This window comes from Gossypium hirsutum, chromosome A02 (assembly GCF_007990345.1).
Source record: "Gossypium hirsutum isolate 1008001.06 chromosome A02, Gossypium_hirsutum_v2.1, whole genome shotgun sequence".
Lineage (NCBI taxonomy): Eukaryota > Viridiplantae > Streptophyta > Magnoliopsida > Malvales > Malvaceae > Gossypium > Gossypium hirsutum.
Window position 1 is genome coordinate 66,066,008 of NC_053425.1, and position 21,226 is coordinate 66,087,233.

At 39.7% G+C, this 21,226-nt stretch overlaps 1 non-coding gene across 1 annotated transcript; it reads left to right on the forward strand.

The window, feature by feature from the left end:
* Window positions 1-19,160: 19,160 nt before the first annotated feature.
* LOC121217524 (small nucleolar RNA R71) lies at window positions 19,161-19,267 on the forward strand. The gene has a single exon (XR_005913618.1). It is a non-coding gene; the product is annotated as a small nucleolar RNA R71 (small nucleolar RNA).
* The last annotated feature ends 1,959 nt before the right edge of the window (window positions 19,268-21,226 follow it).

Here is a 21,226-nt window from a genome sequence, read left to right on the forward strand (position 1 = left end):
CCCGAATTAGGGCCTAATCGAAATAGTGGTTTCGTGACCACAAATCTGAGATAGAAATAATTGTTTTATAATTATTTTGGGGTTTATGATATGATTTCATGATTTTGTGAAAATTTCATGATGAAATTCTATGCATTGAGCGCTTAAGTTGAGATTAGGGACTAAACCGAATAAATTGTAAAACTCGTGTTTTAGAAGTTTTTAGTATGAAATTGCTTTGGGATATTAACTAGGAGGTCTTAAATAGCAATTTCACCCATTCCTAAGTTATGGACAAAAGTTGGACATGGAGGGAATTTTTGGAAAGTTTAGTAGTAAGGGCATTTTGGTCATTTGTATATTAAATGAAATAAAATGGGAAAAATAGCACAAAATTGGTCATCATCTTCACTAGTTGCAGCCGAAATTTTGCTCTCCTCCATAGCTAGGGTTTCTTCAATTTTCAAGCTTCATAGTAAGTGATTTCAAGCCCCGTTTTTAATGTTCTTCACATTTTTGAAATCCTCGTAGCTCGGTTTACTTATTTCTACCATTATTTCGAGTTAGGGTGTATGTTTAAAATTTACCCATGAATGATAGGCATGTATTGTGTTTTTTGATGGTAGAATATGAATGTTTGAAGTTAGGAGAACGATCTTTTCTAAGCGATTTTTAACGAAAACGAGCAAAACGGCATAATCGATAAAAATACCTATTGTTCATAACTATGTGTTAGAGTGAGAATTTGATGTTTCCATAGAAGAGAAAAATGATCAGTAGGTCATTAAACATAAGAATAAGGGCTGAAATTAAATTTTGAGCCTTGGGGAAAAATCGTAATTTTGTAAAAGTTAGGGGGCAAAAATGTAATTTTTGTATAATGTGATTTTTGGATTAAAATAAATAGTTTGAGTGTTAAATGAACTAAATATGTTGTTATAGATCAAGAAAAGCGTGGAATCGACCTCGAACGGGGGAAGGAGAAAGTTTTGGACTAAATTGCAAAATTCTCATATTTTGCACCGAGGTAAGTTTCTATGTAAATAATACATTAATTTCATTTACATTCTTGTATTTCAGCCTATTATATATATTAGATGATGTTGAAGTATAAATCGACAATTGGAAGAATGGAAATAAGTAATAGAGAGAGATCCCGGTTGAACATTCGGAAAGATCGAATAAAATAGAGGGGGCGTAGCTAGGTCACATGTATGGTGCCGAGTGCACATCATGTGTACGAGAAAGCTACGAGATACTATGTAGTAGCTAGGTCACATGTGTGATACGGGATGTATCCCATGTAGACAAGAGAGCTACGTGAGAGATAAATGTAGCTAGGTTGCATGCGTGATTCCAAGTGAAGGACACCATGTAGACAAGAGAGCTATGAGGCAAATCAGCTAGGTTCATGAGTGGTACTAAGTGTTCACCATGTGTACAAGAGAGCCGAATTAAATGAAATATGATGGTGGGGCTGTGTGCTGAAACCATCAAGTATCGAGGATTAATCCGAATTGTTCAACGGGATGGCTTTGTGGTGACATTGTAGTCATGGACCTATACTTGTGATGTATGAAATGTATTGAAAATTATTTGTGATATATATATAAGTTAAAATTAGGTTAGTACAAAGAATGTGTGAAAGAGTGAAATTAGCAATAAAACTGTTTTGGACAGTATTAGTGACGTGATTTTTAAAAATCACCAAAAATAGAAGGAATTTAATTAGAGGTTTAATGAGATGTGAAATTAAAGCTTAATGAGTCTATTTTCATATAAAATAAACAGAGTAAGCAAACGAATTCTATATTTTGAGATATTTACAATTGTGTGTGACTTGCTCAGAATGACTATGTGATCCCCTGTTTCAACTTTGAAAAATCATTATAAATTGTACAAAACAAATTAAGAAATATAGTTTATATGCATAAATTCATTATTGAGTCTAGTTTTAAATGAAATAGGTTTCATGGTTATTTGAATTGTGTACTAAGAGAAATTCAATTCGTATTGAACAGAGGTCAGATCTGTTGAGCTGTGTAACAGGGGAAACTTTAACTAATAAACTGTACTAATTGGCTGAACCAAAAATTCTAGAAAAAAATTAGTAAGAAGTTTTATGAGTCTACAGGGAAATTTTATGGATTTGAATTTTGAGTTTCGTAACTTGAGTTATGATTTATTTAGTGATCATGACGCAGGAGGGACAGCTTGATCAAACCGGAGTAAATAGTAAAAAAAATTAAAAATATGATATAATTGAGTTATGTTGTAAACATATTAGATTCCTTATCTGTTATTTATATACTTACTTACTAAGCTATAAGCTTACTTTCTTTTCTCTCCTTTGTCTTATAGTGTCATCCAGCTAGCACAGGAGTTAGAGATCGTTGAAGATCCGCCCGCACTATCAATACTCTTGGTATCTGAACTCAACATTTTGAAATATGGCATGTATAGCAGACTTAGTTATTTTGTTACGTGTCATAATTGTCTAGGTTTAAAATACTACTTATAGTATCAAACTAATCATTTTGTACGAAGCCTTTGAAATTGGTTTGTATTGTTAATGGCATATGTTATAATGATTCATGATCAAATTGCACGCCATATTTTTGTTGGGTTTTATTTAATAGTATATACTATAATTTGTTAATACCTCGTACCCTATTCCGGCGACGGATACGGGTAAGGGGTGTTACATTTAGTGGTATCAGAGCTATGGTTTAGTCGATTCTCGGACTAATAAAGTGTGTGTAAAAGTCTAGCTATACATGCCATAAAAATATTGTGATAGTGTGGTGACTCCTGATTATTCTAAACTATGTTTTGTTTTAATATAGTAATGGATCCTAAAGGAACTGCGGCTGATGATGCTGCTAGTAATGCGCCGGCTCCCGCACAAGGGACCGCTCTTGTGGAAAGTAGACCTGAGACATTGAGACAGGGAGATGAGGCTCGGGATACCTTTCTCCAAATGATGAACAATTGGTATACTGAATTTATTCAAGCAAATCCAAATGCTCAACCTCCTCTACCCCTCCCATACCTCAGACGATTCCTGTAGCTGCTCAAGGCATAGATTTGGTAAGAACGAACAAGCCTTCGGTTGACAAGATTCGAAAATAAGGGGCCAAAGAGTTTAGAGCAAAGATCAATGATGATCCTGAGAAAGCGGAGTTCTGGCTTGAAAATTCTACCCGTGTATTTGATGAGCTCTCATGTACACCCGAGGAGTGCTTAAAGTATGTTGTATCACTTTTGAGAGATTCGGCCTACCACTGGTGGAAGACTTTGGTAGCAGTGGTGCCAAAAGAAAGAGTTACTTGGGAATTCTTCCAGGAAGAATTCAGAAAGAAATACATAAGTCAGCGATTTATTTATCAAAAATAGAAGGAGTTCCTTGAATTGAAGCAGGGCAAGATGTCTGTGGTAGAGTATGAACGTGAATTTGTAAGACTCAGCAAGTATGCCCAGGAATGTGTGTCCACCGAGGCCATTATGTGCAGAAGGTTTGAGGATGGGCTAAATGAGGACATTAAAGTGCTTGTAGGAATTTTGGAGTGGAAAGAATTTGTAGTATTGGTTGACCGAGCTCTTAAAGCGAAGAATTGAACAAAGAAAGAAGAAAAGCTGCTATTGAGGCTTGAGATGCTAGAAAAAGGCCGATAAGCAAGTCATTTCAATCTCAATCAAAGAGGTCCAAAGAGAAAAACCCTCGAATGACAGTTTCAACTGGGGATTCACACAGAGATCGTGGTAGAGCATATTCGGGGTCTAAAGCTCAAGCTACATCAGTGGCAAGTGTGGGTAATGTGCGACCTAGAAAGCCCGAGTGTCAGCAATGTGGCAGGAAACATTATGGTGAGTGTTGGGGAAACGAGCGAGCTTGTTTCAGGTGCGGTTCTCGCGAGCATTTTATTAGAGATTGTCCGAAGAAAGTTAAAAAAGAAAGATTTCAGAGTGCTAGACAGAATACCACCGCTAGTAGAGGTAGACCACCGAGAAATCCTGGAGGTGGAACTAGCAGTAAAACTGCGATGAAAAATTCAGCGTCGAGATCAGAAGCTAGAGCACCTGCTAGAGCTTATGCTATAGTGCCCGAGAAGATGCATCATCTCCCGATGTCATTACTGTTACATTTTCTCTCTATGATACTATTGTTATTGCATTGATTGATCCCGGGTCCACTCACTCCTATATTTGCATGAATTTAGTATCTAATAAAAAGTTTCCTGTTGAGTTTACTGAGTTTACGATTAAAGTGTCGAACCCCTTAGGCCAATATGTGCTAGTTTGACGTTATCTTGGGAATGGACTGGTTGACATTGTATGATGCCAAGGTAGATTGTAAATGAAAAACACTAGAGTTGAAATGTGAAAATGGAGAAATTCTGTGGGTTGAAACAGATGAATCAAATAAATTGCCTATGGTGATTTCGCACATGTCTGCACAGAAATACATGAGGAAAGGGTGTGAAGCTTATCTGGCTTATGTAATGAATACTGAGTTGCCTCAACTGAAGTTTGAATCAGTACCGATAGTCTGTGAGTTTCCAGATGTATTTCCAGAGGAATTGTCTGGGTTGCCTCCAAACAGAGAGATAGAGTTTGCCATTGATTTGTTGCCGGGTACTGCACCGATCTCGATTGCTCCATATAGAATGGCTCCGACTAAATTAAAAGAATTGAAGGCTCAGTTGCAAGAGTTAACAGATAAGGGATTTGTGAGACCGAGTTTCTCTCCCTGGGGTGCTCTTGTATTGTTCGTAAAGAAGAAGGATGGTTCAATGAGACTTTGCATTGATTACCGTCAGCTTAATAAGGTGACTATAAAGAACAAGTACCCATTGCCGAGGATTGATGATTTATTCGATTAGTTAAAGGCGGCCACAGTGTTTTCAAAGATCGATTTGAGGTCTGGTTACTACCAGTTGAGAGTTAAGGAGTCGGATGTGCCAAAAACCGCCTTTAGGACAAGGTATGGACATTATGAGTTTCTTGTGATGCCTTTCGGCTTAACAAATGCTCCAACTATATTTATGGACTTAATGAACCGGATCTTTCGGCCATATTTGGATAAGTTTGTAGTAGTGTTTATAGATGACATTCTAATTTATTCTCGGGATGAGTCTGAACATATCGAACACTTGAGAACCATATTGCAGATCTTGAGAGAAAAGAAACTGTTTGCTAAGTTTAGTAAAAGTGAGTTCTGGCTTCGTGAAGTCGGATTTTTGGGACATATAGTCTCAGGTGATGGTATTCGGGTGGATCCAAGCAAGATTTTTATGATCGTTGATTGGAAACCACCAAAGGATGTATCCGAGGTTAGAAGCTTTTTAGGCTTGGCCGGGTATTATAGACGTTTTGTTGAGGGATTTTCGATGATTGCCTCTCCTATGGCTAAGTTGTTGCAAAAGAATGTTAAGTTTGAATGGACTGATAAATGTCAGCAGAGTTTTGAAAAGTTAAAAGCACGATTGACTGAAGCACCAATTTTAGTACAGCCCGAGCCAGGAAAGGAGTTCGTAATTTATAGTGATGCATCATTGACAGGCCTTGGATGTGTGTTGATGCAAGAGGGTAAAGTGGTAGCTTATGCTTCGAGACAGTTAAAACCGCATGAGAAGAACTATCCTACACATGATTTGGAATTGGCCGCTATTGTCTTTGCCTTGAAGATTTGGCGACATTATTTGTATGGTGAAAAATGCCAAATTTTTACTGATCACAAAAGTTTGAAGTATTTGATGAATCAAAAGGATTTGAATCTGCGACAGCGGAGATGGCTTTAATTATTAAAGGGGTGTTACAGAAAATCTTTGCCTTGTTTCCACACAGCCCTAAGCACGCCCGTGTGCTTCGCCGTGTCTGTGTGGTAAACCTGTATTCAAGAGCTTTGTTAGTAAGTTAGGTGTTAAACACTAAAATTTAAAGAAGTTAATATAGTTAGTGCTTGGATTGCCTCCCGAGAAGCGCTTATTTATAGTCTAGGCTCGACTTACCTCTTCATTGAATGGTCATGGTGGTTCGAGGAGTTTATACTCCTCATTCCTGCTATGAATCTCATCAAAATAAGGTTGGTAAAATTTTAAGCGGGTATTGTTTACCATAAAAGTGCCGAACTTGGGATGACTTACCTCGACTGTGCCGAATGGGAAAATGCTAAGTATCGTAAGAGAAATTTCTTCATTCGGTTTAGTAGTGACAATGTGAGGATCTGCGGTATCTAATAAAACTTTATCCCCAACCTTAAGTTGATTTGGAAAGGTATGGAGCTTCTTCTGGCGTAGTTTTGGTTTATCGTGTGTTCTCAGTTTATGTGTCTACCATTCATCTAGCTCCTCGATTTGTAGCCTTCGTTCTTCATGAATAGGTCCTCTACTATTGCTTGAAAATGGCTCATGTACTTCCTTCAAACTCATTTCCTGCAAAGTAGGTTGCACCATATTATTAGTTTTAGTAGAATGGTTTAGACAATCACCTTCAATTTTCGATGTGTTGCTAGAATTGGGAGCTTGAAGGGTGATTGTTTTGTCTCCCACACGAAGTGTGAGCCCACCTGTGCCAACATCAATAACCATTCTAGCAGTTGCTAAAAAAGGCCTTCCTAAAATCAAAGGAGTGTTGCTATCCTCCTCTATGTCCAGACCAATGAAGTCAACGGGAAATATAAATTTATCGATTTTATCTAGCACATCTTCAATAATACCCCTAGGAAATCTAATAGTTTTATCTGCTAATTGAATGCTCATCTAGTTTGTTTGGGTTTCCCAAGACCTAGTTGTTTAAACATTTTGTAAGGCATGACGTTAACACTAGCCCCTAAATCAGCTAATGCATTATTAACATCTAAACTACCAATTGAGCAAAGAATCGTAAAACTCCCTGGATCTTTTAGTTTGTTGGGTAGTTTATGCTGTAGAATAGCTGAGCAAACTGCGTTTAGCTTCACATGCGAAGCCTCGTCCAACTTCTGCTTATTTTCTAAAAGCTCCTTTAAAAACTTCATTACGTTTGGCATCTACGATAGAGCTTCAATAAACAGTACGTTAATATGTAATTTTTTTAAGAGTTTAAGGAATTTACCAAATTGTTCATCTGAGCGGTCTTTCCTTGTCGCATTAGGGTATGGCACACGAGGTTTGTATTCTGTACTTACCAGTTTCTGCTCATTGTGGTCTACCTCACATTTACCTTTGCTTGTCTCAGTTTCTTTGTAATACCCCGAACCCGAGACCGACACCGGAGTCGGACACGAGATGTTAACAAACTTTGAAAAATTTTTCCAGACACTGCCCAGTCTGAGTACTAGTCGCTTCAAAAATCATATCTTGAGTTTCACAACTCAAAAATCAGTTTTGTGATTTTTCCCTGAAACTAGACTCATGTCCCCACCTATGGATTTTTTTCTAGAATTTTTAGTCGGGCCAACTAGTACAGTTTATTAGTCAAAGTCTCCCATGTTACAGGGGTCGACTACACTGACCTTTTCCCATTACGACTGGGATATCTCTCTGCACAGAGCTTCAATACTGATGCCGTTTGTTTCTATGGAAACTAGACTCAGAGAGGAATCCATACATATATGGTATGACCCCTAATTATCTCTGGTCAATTTATAGTGAATTTCCAAAGGCGGAACAGTGAATCCAGAAACTGTTCTGGCCCTGTTCCACAAGAACCCGAATATCTCTTTCTGTACTGTTCCTATAATTGTTTCGTTACTTCCATATGAAAGTAGATTCATCAAGGTTCGATTACATAATTTATTCACTATTTAATTCCACTCCTACGAATTCTTGTGATTTTTCCAATCCACACCACTGCTGCTATCAGCTTCTGTTTTCAAAGTGAACCTTACCTAATTTGGGGTTTCATGGACCAACTAGGGCCTTGTCATACATAAGCCCACATATGATCATACTTAGCCATTCTAGTGGCTGATCATTTGCTCAACACTTCAATTCCAACATAGTTACATCATGAAACCATCTATACATTCATAAATACGAATGGTCTAATGCCATACTCCACTTCTACAAGCCATCTTCGCATGGCTGTACACTTATACATTTCATAAAGTACTCGAAAGACAACAATGGGTAGTCCTATACATGCCATAACAAAATTCAACCAAAATAGTACCCAAAAGAGCCTTTGATAGTGTGGGCGACTTCGACTTCAAGATCCCGAGTCCGATAGCTGGAGAACCAAAAATCTATAAAACAGAGGAGCAATGTAACGAGTAAGCAATTTATGCTTAGTAAGTTTGAGCAAGGAATTCCAGCATGCACAAAGAATAGCACACATTTAGCTAAACGGAATATTTCATAATACGCAATTTACCGATATCAAACTTGCTTCACAACATTAACAACCCTTATGTACATACACAATAAACTAACTTGGCCGAAGGCCGGTAGCTCGTTTATCAACTGAGCGAACATTTATTTGTAAGGGCTCGATTAAATTCAACACATACGTAACATATCCCCATATTGGGATGTTTTTCGAGTATTCGCTGGAATTTTACAGCAAGCTCATTCATTACCAAATCACGTACCTTCGGGATTTAACCGGATATAGCTCCTCGTTCAAATGCCTTCGGGACATAGCCCGGTTTTAGTAACTCACACAATGCCTTCGGGACATAACCCGGATTTAACAACTCGCACGAATGCCTTCGGGACTTAACCCGGATTTAATAACTCGCACGAATGCCTTCGGGACTTAACCCGGATTTAATAACTCGCACGAATGCCTTCGGGACTTAACCCGGATTTAATAACTCGCACGAATGCCTTCGGGACTTAACCCGGATTTAATAACTCGCACGAATGCCTTCGGGACTTAACCCGGATTTAGTATCTCGCACAAAGGCCTTCGGATCTTAATCCGGATATATTCACTTAGCACAAAGCCTTCGAGACTTAGCCCGGACAGCATTCAATTAATCATGCACATCTAACAATAATTCATAGCACATTCATATTTCATTTTCGTTTACGAAACTCAAACACAAGGCACATATTGTCCTTGCACATTCGGCTCAATAGCCACACATAGAGCATGATTTAATCACATCGAAATTTAAGCTCTCTTACTCAAGAACTTACCTCGGGTGTTGTCGAACGATTCCGCTAGCTATTCAACCACTTTTTCCTTCCCTTTATCGGTTTTATTTCCCCTTTGCTCTTGAGCTTAATCAAACAAATAAATTGATTTCATCATTTTAGGCATCAAAAGATGAACACAAGGCACTTAGCCCATATTTATACATTAGACATTAAAGTCTCATACATGCAAAAATCATGCATCAACACCACATATTAGCTAATTTCTTGCCCTTGACCGAATATGCATGTCCATTTTTGGGGTCGATTTCAACACTTAATAGACACATGTACACACTAGTAAAGCATCCTCCCCCTTTTCATCAATTTAACACATGCATTGCTCATTAACATGCAAGGTTACATTCGGCCTTAGCACACATCTTGCTAGCCGATTCTTCTCCATTTAGCAACCAATGCACATATGTGCTCACACAACAAAAAAATGCTAAAAAGGAGGTTCAAGAATCATCAAGCCATCATCACATGCATCATTAACAAGCTTCATATTTTGCATGCAATGGCATTAACACAACCTCCACCTAGGCCGAATCTTAACTCATCCTCATGCCTCATCACCACAACATCAAACATCAACCAAGAATGATTCATCCATGGTCAAGTGCCATTTCCATCACATAGCAAGATTTAGACCATGGGTTAGGTAGAACTCAAGCTAACAACTAAAACATGCATGCCTCTCATGGAACATCATCAAACATACCTTAGCCTAGCTACATGCATGGCCGAATCTCTTCACCTTTCTTCTTCTTTCCTCCTTAAAATTTTTGGCCAAGGATGAACCAAAGGATGAGAAAATTTTTCTTTGTTTTTCTTTCTAGTTTTTGGCAAGCATGAAGATGAGAAAAGGATGAACAAAATTCCCCCTTTCTCTTGTTTAGCTCACGGCAATGGGGGGACAAACACCACACACACATTTTTTTTTCTTTTGTTTTCCATTTCTTTATTACCCATACTCCTTATTTTATTCTTCCACTAACAAAACATGTTTCATGACATGTTTTGCCCATCCTTCCTTGTCATGGCCGGCCACTACTCATTAGGGGGGGAATTTGACATGCAAGTCCCCCCTTTGTCCACATGCACTTGTAGGTCCTCACACATTGACCTATCACATTTTAGAATTTTCTCACATAAGTCCTATTGACTAAATTCACATGAAATCAACCAAATTGAAGCTTGAAATTTTCACACATTCATAATTACATATTCTACACAATAAGTATCACATTCAAACATTTCGGTGACTCGGTTTAGCGGTCCCGAAACCACTTCCCGACTAGGGTCAACTTTGGGCTGTCACAACTCTCCCCCACTTAAGAAATTTTCGTCCCCGAAAATCTTACCGGTAAATAGGTTTGGGTATCGTTCTTTCATCGAGCTCTCGGTCTCCCAAGTAGCTTCCTCGATCCCGAGTTTGAGCCATAACACCTTTACTAGCGGAACTCTTTTGTTTCGCAACTCCTTCACTTCACGAGCTAGGATACGCATCGGTTCTTCTTCATAGCTCATGTCGACTTGAATTTCAACCTCCGATGGGCTAATTATGTGCGATGGATCAGATCGATAGCGTCGAAGCATCGAAACATGAAAGACGTCATGAATCTTTTCAAGCTCCGGGGGCAAAATCAATCTATACGCAACCGGACCAACTCGTTCGGAGATTTCGTACGGCCCAATGAATCTTGGGCTCAACTTGCCCTTACGGCCGAACCTGAGTATCTTTTTCCAAGGTGAAACCTTAAGGAACACTTTGTCTCCCACCTGATACTCGATGTCTTTTCGTTTCAAATCTGCGTACGATTTCTGACGATCCGTGGATACCTTCAGACTTTCACGGATTACCTTTACTTTCTGTTCAGCATCTCTAATCAAATCAACTCCGAAAATTTTGCTTTCACCGAGCTCGGTCCAAAACAATGGTGTACGGCATTTACGACCGTACAAAGCCTCATAAGGTGCCATCTTAATACTTGATTGAAAACTATTGTTGTAAGCGAATTCAATCAAAGGTAAATACCGTTCCCATGAACTACTGAACTCGAGGATGCAACATCTCAACATATCCTCAAGTATCTGAATTATCCGCTCGGATTGACCATCGATTTGGGGGTGAAAAGCAGTGCTAAAATGCAGCTTAGTACCCAGAGCTTCTTGCAATTTCTTCCAAAATCGTGAGGTGAATCTCGGATCTCTATCCGACACGATAGAAACAGGTACCCCGTGTAATCTCACAATTTGATAAACGTACAATTCAGCTAGTTTATCCAATGAAAAATCTGTACGTACGGGGATGAAATGAGCCGACTTAGTCAGTCTATCAACAATAACCCATATCGCAACCCTCTTACTTGCTGACAAGGGCAGTCCGGACACAAAGTCCATTGTGTTTCGATCCCATTTCCACTCGGGTATCATGATCGGCTGGAGTAATCCTGAAAGCACTTGATGTTCCGCTTTCACTTGTTGACATATTAAACATCTCGAAACAAAGTCGGAGATGTCCCGTTTCATACCATGCCACCAAAATTGACGTTTCAAATCGTTGTACATTTTCGTACTCCCCGGGTGAATTGACATTCGGCTACAATGGGCTTCGTTCAGAATCATCGAAATGAGTTCCGAATTCCTTGGAACACACAAACGATTTCTGATCCTCAAACAATCATCATCATCAATTTGAAACTCCGATTCCTCGTTCGGAAAACACTTAGCCCGTTTTGCAACCAATTCATCATCGACTTTCTGAGCTTCACGAATTTGGTGAGTCAATAATGGTTTAGCTTTTAATTCAGCTACTAACACACTGTCTGGTAGAACAGACAAATGCACGTTCATCGCTCGTAAAGCAAACAATGACTTCCGGCTTAAGGCGTCCGCAACCACGTTAGCCTTTCCCGGGTGGTAATCAATGACAAGCTCGTAATCTTTCAACAACTCAAGCCAACGTCTTTGTCGCAGATTCAAGTCTCGTTGAGTCATCAAATATTTGAGACTTTTGTGATCCGAAAATACATGGCACTTCTCACCAAACAGATAATGTCGCCATATTTTTAAAGCAAACACGATGGCAGCTAGTTCGAGATCATGGGTCGGATAATTCCTCTCGTGTGGCTTCAATTGTCTCGACGCATAGGCCACGACTCGACCTTCTTGCATCAATACGCAACCCAACCCAAGTAGGGATGCGTCACTATAAATGACAAACTCTTTACCTGATTCGGGTTGCACCAAAATTGGAGCTTCAGTCAAATGAGTTTTCAGTTGGTTGAAACTTTTCTGACATTTCTCCGTCCACTCGAACTTAACATCCTTTTGAAGTAGCTTCGTCACTGGTGTGGCTATCATCGAGAAACCTTTCACAAATCGTCGGTAATAACCGGCGAGCCCCAAAAAGCTCCGAACTTCAGTAATATTTCTCAGAGGTTTCCAGTCAAGTATGGCTGAAATTTTGTTCGGGTCAACTCGAATACCCGACGCGGATACCACATGACCCAAGAAGCTAACCTCTCTTAACCAGAACTCACACTTACTGAACTTAGCATATAACTGCTTATCCCGCAAAATTTGCAGCACTAGCCTCAGATGCCCAGCATGTTCGGTCTCATCTCTTGAATAGACCAAAATGTCATCAATGAACACAACTACGAACTGATCCAAATACGGTCTGAAGATCCGATTCATCAAATCCATAAATACCGCAGGGGCATTAGTGAGCCCAAACGGCATCACTAAGAATTCGTAGTGACCATATCTCGTTCTGAAGGCAGTTTTGGGAATATCTGGATCTCGAATTCGCAACTGATAATAGCCCGATCTCAAATCTATTTTTGAGAACACTGAGGCTCCCTTCAGTTGGTCGAACAAATCATCGATGCACGGCAACGGATATTTGTTCTTTATCGTCACTTTATTCAGCTGACGATAGTCAATGCACAACCTCATGGTTCCGTCCTTCTTTTTCACGAACAATACTGGTGCACCCCAAGGTGAGAAACTTGGTCGAGCGAAACCTCTATCTTTCAGTTCTTGCAACTGAGCTTTCAACTCCTTTAACTCAGTTGGTGCCATACGATACGGAGCTATCGAAATCAGCGTAGTCCCAGGTACAAGCTCAATACCAAACTCTACCTCCCGAACAGGTGGTAAACCCGGTAATTCTTCCGGAAAAACATCCGGGTATTCACAAACCACCGGCACAGATTCGGGTTTCTTTTCTAATTCTTTGTCATCAAGCACATATGCAAGGTATGCTTCGCACCCTTTTCTTACATATTTCTGTGCCAACATTGCTGATATTACAGCTGGCATCCCCTCCAAGTCCGCAGACTCAATTCGGACTACTTCGTTATTTGCGCACCTCAAATCAATAGTCTTGCTCTTGCAATTCACAATCGCATCATGCGCGGTCAACCAATCCAACCCAAGGATAACATCAAATTCATCAAACGGAAAAAGCATCAAGTCCGCTGGAAAACAGGAACCTCGAATTTCCAGGGGACATTTCTTACACACTTTGTCGACAAGCACGTAACGACCCAAGGGATTTGACACCCGAATTACGAACTCAGTAGACTCAATAGGTAAAGTCTTACTGGATGCTAAGGTTTCACATATGTAAGAATGAGTAGAACCGGGGTCAATCAAAGCAATTACATTAGTATCAAAGAGGGTGAATGTACCGGTAATAACATCAGGCGAAGAAGCATCCTCGCAGGCACGTATAGCATAAGCTCTAGCAGGCGCACGGGCTTCGGATCTGGTTATATCATCTCTAGATCCTCTCTGACCACCACCAGCATTGCCCATATTTCCAGATGGTCTACCTCGAGCAGTGGTAGCACCCGGTCTCCCACTCTGATTTGCATTCTGTCCCGACAACCTCGGGCAATCTTTAATGAAGTGGTCCACTGATCCGCATTTGTAACAGGAGCGGTCAGGAAATCTACAACTCCTCGAATGCCATTTACCGCAATATCGGCATTTCGTCCTGTCTCGACGTTCATTCCCAACACTGGCGACCGAAGTGCCTCGTGTACCCACAGGGGGTCGATCACGATCTCGTCCAAAAAGGCCCGAAGTGCCTCTAAACTGGCCCGCATCATCTCGAAATCTCTTCGATGTCTGTTGAAGAGACCTCCCTGAGGATGTTTTACGAAACTCTCCAGTTCCCTCATCAACTCTTTGCTTTTCTTTTCTAAGCTCTTCGGCTTTACAAGCTCGTTCAACAAGTACCACGAACTCTTGTATTTCAAGAACGCCAACGAACATTTTTATATCTTCATTCAGCCCATCCTCGAAGCGTTTACACATAACAGCTTCGGACGAAACACATTCCCGAGCGTATTTGCTAAGTCTAACAAATTTTCGCTCGTAATCAGTAACCGACATGGAGCCTTGCTTAAGCTCAAGAAATTCCTTCCATTTTTGATCAACAAATCTCTGACTGATATACTTTTTCCGAAACTCAGTTTGGAAAAACTCCCAAGTTACTTGCTCTCGGGGCACAATAGAAGTCAGAGTACTCCACCAATAGTAGGCAGAATCACGTAGCAAGGAGATAGCACACTTTAGGCATTCATCGGGTGTACAAGATAGCTCATCGAGTACCCGGATAGTGTTGTCCAGCCAAAATTCAGCTTGCTCGGCATCATCGCTATCCATAGCCTTAAATTCAGTAGCCCCATGTTTTCGGATTCTGTCAACTGGGGCTTATGTGACCTTATTTGGTCCGTTACCGGCGGTATTGTAGGTGCGGGGGTAGTATTTGTTCGGGAATGGAGGTTGTGGAACAGCCATATTAGTTCGAATGTATTGGTTAAACCAATCATTCATCACGCTATAGAATGCTTGTCTAGCTTCATCATTCTGATTACTAGCATTAGGTTGAGAGTTTGCCGGCACTGTCCCTTGTGCGGGAGCAGGCGCTACACTCTCAAGATCATCAGCTACCTCTCGGTCACGATCGGGATCCATTACTATAAATAAACACATTTACAATTGTCGGAAATCACCACACTATCAAGTAATCACATAAAATGGCATGTATAGCTAGACCCAAAACATTACGGTAGTCCTAGAATCGACTAAACCGTAGCTCCGATACCAATAAAATGTAATACCCCGAACCCGAGACCGACACCGGAGTCGGACACGAGATGTTAACAAACTTTGAAAAATTTTTCCAGACACTGCCCAGTCTGAGTACTAGTCGCTTCAAAAATCATATCTTGAGTTTCACAACTCAAAAATCAGTTTTGTGATTTTTCCCTGAAACTAGACTCATGTTCCCACCTATGGATTTTTTTCTAGAATTTTTGGTCGGGCCAACTAGTACAGTTTATTAGTCAAAGTCTCCCATGTTACAGGGGTCGACTACACTGACCTTTTCCCATTACGACTGGGATATCTCTCTGCACAGAGCTTCAATACTGATGCCGTTTGTTTCTATGGAAACTAGACTCAGAGAGGAATCCATACATATATGGTATGACCCCTAATTATCTCTGGTCAATTTATAGTGAATTTCCAAAGGCGGAACAGTGAATCCAGAAACTGTTCTGGCCCTGTTCCACAAGAACCCGAATATCTCTTTCTGTACTGTTCCTATAATTGTTTCGTTACTTCCATATGAAAGTAGATTCATCAAGGTTCGATTAAATAATTTATTCACTATTTAATTCCACTCCTACGAATTCTTGTGATTTTTCCAATCCACACCACTGCTGCTATCAGCTTCTGTTTTCAAAGTGAACCTTACCTAATTTGGGGTTTCATGGACCAACTAGGGCCTTGTCATACATAAGCCCACATATGATCATACTTAGCCATTCTAGTGGCTGATCATTTGCTCAACACTTCCATTCCAACATAGTTACATCATGAAACCATCTATACATTCATAAATACGAATGGTCTAATGCCATACTCCACTTCTACAAGCCATCTTCGCATGGCTGTACACTTATACATTTCATAAAGTACTCGAAAGACAACAATGGGTAGTCCTATACATGCCATAACAAAATTCAACCAAAATAGTACCCAAAAGAGCCTTTGATAGTGTGGGCGACTTCGACTTCAAGATCCCGAGTCCGATAGCTGGAGAACCAAAAATCTATAAAACAGAGGAGCAATGTAACGAGTAAGCAATTTATGCTTAGTAAGTTTGAGCAAGGAATTCCAGCATGCACAAAGAATAGCACACATTTAGCTAAACGGAATATTTCATAATACGCAATTTACCGATATCAAACTTGCTTCACAACATTAACAACCATTATGTACATACACAATAAACTAACTTGGCCGAAGGCCGGTAGCTCGTTTATCAACTGAGCGAACATTTATTTGTAAGGGCTCGATTAAATTCAACACATACGTAACATATCCCCATATTGGGATGTTTTTCGAGTATTCGCTGGAATTTTACAGCAAGCTCATTCATTACCAAATCACGTACCTTCGGGATTTAACCGGATATAGCTCCTCGTTCAAATGCCTTCGGGACATAGCCCGGTTTTAGTAACTCACACAATGCCTTCGGGACATAACCCGGATTTAACAACTCGCACGAATGCCTTCGGGACTTAACCCGGATTTAATAACTCGCACGAATGCCTTCGGGACTTAACCCGGATTTAATAACTCGCACGAATGCCTTCGGGACTTAACTCGGATTTAGTATCTCGCACAAAGGCCTTCAGATCTTAATCCGGATATATTCACTTAGCACAAAGCCTTCGGGACTTAGCCCGGACAGCATTCAATAATCATGCACATCTAACAATAATTCATAGCACATTCATATTTCATTTTCGTTTACGAAACTCAAACACAAGGCACATATTGTCCTTGCACATTCGACTCAATAGCCACACATAGAGCATGATTTAATCACATCGAAATTTAAGCTCTCTTACTCAAGAACTTACCTCGGGTGTTGTCGAACGATTCCGCTAGCTATTCAACCACTTTTTCCTTCCCTTTATCGGTTTTATTTCCCCTTTGCTCTTGAGCTTAATCAAACAAATAAATTGATTTCATCATTTTAGGCATCAAAAGATGAACACAAGGCACTTAGCCCATATTTATACATTAGACATTAAAGTCTCATACATGCAAAAATCATGCATCAACACCACATATTAGCTAATTTCTTGCCCTTGACCGAATATGCATGTCCATTTTTGGGGTCGATTTCAACACTTAATACACACATGTACACACTAGTAAAGCATCCTCCCCCTTTTCATCAATTTAACACATGCATTGCTCATTAACATGCAAAGTTACATTCGGCCTTAGCACACATCTTGCTAGCCGATTCTTCTCCATTTAGCAACCAATGCACATATGTGCTCACACAACAAAAAATGCTAAAAAGGAGGTTCAAGAATCATCAAGCCATCATCACATGCATCATTAACAAGCTTCATATTTTGCATGCAATGGCATTAACACAACCTCCACCTAGGCCGAATCTTAACTCATCCTCATGCCTCATCACCACAACATCAAACATCAACCAAGAATGATTCATCCATGGTCAAGTGCCATTTCCATCACATAGCAAGATTTAGACCATGGGTTAGGTAGAACTCAAGCTAACAACTAAAACATGCATGCCTCTCATGGAACATCATCAAACATACCTTAGCCTAGCTACATGCATGGCCGAATCTCTTCACCTTTCTTCTTCTTTCCTCCTTAAAATTTTTGGCCAAGGATGAACCAAAGGATGAGAAAATTTTTCTTTGTTTTTCTTTCTAGTTTTTGGCAAGCATGAAGATGAGAAAAGGATGAACAAAATTCCCCCTTTCTCTTGTTTAGCTCACGGCAATGGGGGGACAAACACCACACACACATTTTTTTTTCTTTTGTTTTCCATTTCTTTATTACCCATACTCCTTATTTTATTCTTCCACTAACAAAACATGTTTCATGACATGTTTTGCCCATCCTTCCTTGTCATGGCCGGCCACTACTCATTAGGGGGGAATTTGACATGCAAGTCCCCCCTTTGTCCACATGCACTAGTAGGTCCTCACACATTGACCTATCACATTTTAGAATTTTCTCACATAAGTCCTATTGACTAAATTCACATGAAATCAACCAAATTGAAGCTTGAAATTTTCACACATTCATAATTACATATTCTACACAATAAGTATCACATTCAAACATTTCGGTGACTCGGTTTAGCGGTCCCGAAACCACTTCCCGACTAGGGTCAACTTTGGGCTGTCACATTCTTGCCTTGGTTCTAGTTCAGGTGTGACTAACCCTTCCTCATCTTGACTAGTAATTGCGTTGAGTTGCTCCCTTGGGTTAAATTCTGTGTTGCTTGGCAAGCTACCTGTGGTTGTTCAGAAATCAACTTGGCAAGCTGTCTAATCTGAGTTTCGAGCCCTTGGATCAATGCTTGTTGATTCTTAAGTGCTATCTCGGTATTCTAAAAATGAGTTTCTGACACCGATATAAACTTTGAGAGCATCTCTTCAAGGTTCGACATCTTTTCCTGTTGGTAGGGTGGTTGTTGGTAGCCTGGAGGTGGTCTCTAATTTCCTTGGCCTCCCCATGAAAAATCCGGGTGGTTCCTCTAACCTGCATTGTAAGTATTGCTATATAGGTTATTTTGGGATCTAGAGTTATTGTTACCCATATATTGGACTTGTTCCTCCTTGATGCTAGGGTTGAAAGGTTGATATTCTGTGCATGCTCCTCCTCTATTCGAATCACACCTCATGACGATGTACCTGAGTAGAACAACACAATCTGTCAATCTTTTTATATAAGAGTTCTACTTGGTTAGATAGCATAGTAACCGCGTCGAGGTTGAAAACACCAGCTGCTTTCGTCAGCTTTGTTCTCATAACTTGCCACTGATAGTTATTTAGTGACATCTCCTCAATAAATTCGTAAGCTGCCTCAGGTGTCTTATTATTGATGGTTCCTCCAGCGACTGCATCAATCATCTGCCGAGTTGAAGGATTCAGGCCATTATGGAACGTTTGAACCTATAGCCAAAGCGATAACCCATAGTGAAGGCATCTTCGTAAAAGGTCCTTATATCTCTCCCATGCATCGTAGAATGTTTCTAAATCCATCTGTGCAAAAGAAGAGATATCATTACGTAATTTGGCTATTTCAGCCGATGGAAAATATTTTAATAAAAATTTTCAGTCATTTGTTCCCAAGTAGTGATTGACCCTCGTGGTAACGAGGTCAACCATTGTTTAGCCTTATTTCTTAACGAAAAGGGAAACAATCGATGGCGAATGGCGTCTTCAGAAACGCCATTAATTTTGAAGGTATCGTAAAATTCTAGGAAATTTGCCAAGTGAGCGTTGGGATCCTCGTCCTACAAACCATCAAACTGAACAAACTGTTGTATCATTTGAATTGTGTTAGGTTTCAGTTCAAAATTATTTGTAGCAATAGCAAGTCTAACTATACTTGACTCATTTCCTATTAAATTAGGTTTAGCATAATCATACATAATGCGTGGAGCAGGATTTTGATTAACAGCAATTGCAGAAGGTAGCGGATTTTCTTCGTCTTCAGCCATCTCCTTGGCTGTGGTTTGAATATCGTCCTCTTGCTCATTTTCTGTGTATCTTAAGCTTCGCCTTGTTTCTCTTTGGTTTCTGCGAACTGTGCAGTCAATCTCACTGTCAAAAAGTAATGGTCCTGACAGGTTTATTCTAGTCATAAATTATAAGAACCTGCCAGAAAAAGGGAAAAATAAGAATTAGTGATAAAAATTAGAATAACATTTAAATTGCAGTAAAAGTAAATGGCTAAAGTAATAAAAATTGAGTGTTCCTAATATCTTAGTTCCCCGGGAACAGTGCCAAAAACTTGATACGTGATATTCGTGACAGGTTTTAAATATTTATAATGAATCGTTCTTGAAACTAACTATTATCACGATGAAGGCAGGTGTACCTATCGAACAGTAGTATAGCTTTAGCAAGACCGGATTGTCAAACCCAAAGGAACTAAAAGTACTAGTAATGACTGTCTTTTTATTAGCTAGCCTAAGAATAATGGGGATTGTTTTAACTAACTAATTAACTAAACTAAGAATTCATAGAAAATAAAATTGGGGAATTACTTTTGGAAAAAACTCGATTTATTGAGACAATACCTAAGGAAAAATCCACCTAGGCTTCACTTGTTATTTGACTCTGAATGGGACGATTTGTTCATTTGACTTGATCCGTAGAAATCCCTAAGTTATATTATTATCTCTCTCGAGATTAATAACATCTAACCCTAGGCTGAATAATTGAAATCTCTTTCTAATTAACTCCCTAAGGTTGCATTAACTCGATCTATGGATCCCCTTATTAGATTTCACTAATCCGGAAAAATCTTGTCACCCTATCTCTAGGCGCGCAACCAAATCCGCTTAATTATAACAAATGTAATCTTATACCGGGTCTATTCCTCCTCTAAATAAGAGCTTAACTTGAATCAATATCCTGGAATATCAAAACAAGAATTAAGAACACATAATTAAGGACAAGTCAAATATCATACAATTCATATAATAATAACAAGATCTGTCGTAGGTTTCATCCCCCTTAGGTATTTAGGGATTTTAGTTCATAACTAAAAAGGTAAACATCTCAGAAGAATAATGAATATAGAACATAAAGAAAAACCCAAAACTCCTGAAGGGAAATTGAGGGGAGATCTTTAGTCTTGATGATGAATCCGACTTCTGAGATGGATCAATCGGCTTTCCTTGAGTAGTTCCTTGCTTCCCTCTCTGTGTGTACTTTTCCTCGTCCTCTAGGGCATATTTATAGGCTTTAGAATGCCTAAGAACCCTCAAAATTGGCCTTTTTTGAATTGGATTAAACTTGGGCTAGGTAGGAACACGCCCTTGTGCGATTACTTCAAGCCGTGGTCAAGCCCGTTAAATATGCACGAGCGTGTGGTCCACCCGTGTGAGTCGTGCTTCAATTCTGCCAAATTGACATGGCCGTGTGGTCTGCCCGTGTGAGAAGGTCCAGGTCGTGTTGATTCCGTACATTGGCCCATTTTCTTTGTTTTTGGCCCATTTCTTGTTCCTTTCACTCTCCTATGCT